The sequence below is a fragment of the Henckelia pumila genome, chromosome 3 (genome assembly GCF_033568475.1).
Source record: "Henckelia pumila isolate YLH828 chromosome 3, ASM3356847v2, whole genome shotgun sequence".
In the NCBI taxonomy this organism is placed as follows: Eukaryota; Viridiplantae; Streptophyta; class Magnoliopsida; order Lamiales; family Gesneriaceae; genus Henckelia; species Henckelia pumila.
Genome location: NC_133122.1, coordinates 156,891,257 through 156,892,582, shown reverse-complemented (window position 1 = coordinate 156,892,582; position 1,326 = coordinate 156,891,257). Strand labels below are relative to the sequence as shown.

General features: G+C 41.3%; 1 non-coding gene across 1 annotated transcript; it reads right to left on the bottom strand.

The window, feature by feature from the left end:
• Positions 1 to 710: 710 nt before the first annotated feature.
• Positions 711 to 817, bottom strand: LOC140894130 (small nucleolar RNA R71). The gene has a single exon (XR_012153679.1). It is a non-coding gene; the product is annotated as a small nucleolar RNA R71 (small nucleolar RNA).
• Between the last annotated feature and the right edge of the window lie 509 nt (positions 818 to 1,326).

The window sequence follows — 1,326 nt, the reverse complement described above, 5'->3', positions numbered from 1 at the left end:
CAGTACATTATATTATAACTTGAATCGTGCACTTGCGATTTATTCGAGCTTAATTGATAGATATATTTACGTTGATTTTTCATGGTAGTATTTGCTCGATCAAGTTTTTGGCGCCGTTGCCGGGGACTAAATAGATTTTAATTTGTTTGATTTGATTTTTCTCTATTACAATTTTAATCATTCTTTTCCATCTGTGGACTGCAGGATTCTCTTGCAGTACATGCAACACTCACCTGAAGGACTATTGCCTTTTGATCCAGAAATCGACAGAACCTTTCACAGAAGAAGAAGGCAACAGCAGCAAGAAATGAAAGGAGAACACGAACAAGAACCACCAGTTTACAGATCCATGATGGATCTTGCCTTACCAAATATTGAAGGTGCTCGACCAAGCATTATCCGGCCAACTGTAGCAGCGAATCACTTTGAGATAAAGCCGAGAGATTTTTCAAATGGTTCAAAACACGCTTCAATTTGGTGGAAGTGTCATTGATGAACCCTATGTGCATCTCACAAATTTTTTAGAAATTTGTGATACATTCAAGATACAGGGAGTTTCAGATGACGCTATTCGTTTGCGTTTATTTCCTTTTTCACTACGAGACAAGGCGAAAGCATGGCTAACGAATTTACCTGCAGGTTCCATCATAACTTGGGATGATCTGGCTAAAGCTTTCCTCACCAAATACTTCCCACCATCGAAGTCAATGAAGCTGAGAGCGGACATCACAACTTTTTTCCAAGGTGAACAGGAAACATTTTATGAAGCATGGGAACGCTACAAGGATCTACTGAGGAGATGTCCACACCACCAATTACCAGACGGTCTTGTGGTACAAACTTTTTACTATGGACTATCTCATTCAAATCGTACCATGTTAGATGCAGCTGCAGGTGGGAATCTACTGCGAAAGTTGTCGGAGGATGGTTATGAATTAATCGAGGAAATGGCAACCAGTGGCTATCATCCTCAATCTGAAAGAAGTGGGGCCCGAAAATCAACTGGAATTCATCAAGTTGAAGCATTCACATCTGTGGCTGCTCAACTTGAAGTCATGAACAAAAGGATCGAGGAACTGAGTGTAGGACATTCGGCAATGCGAGTGCAAGAAGTATGGTGTGAAAAATGCGGTGCAGAGCATTTCACGAAAGACTGTCAAACATTCTCTCAACCAGAGGGAGTTATGACAAGCCACATGGGAAATCAGAATCGCCCCAGGAATGACCCATTTTCGAATTCATACAATCCAGGGTGGAGACAACATCCGAATTTTTCATGGGGTGGACAGAATAATAAGCCGTATGGAAATCAGAATTACAGCAGGC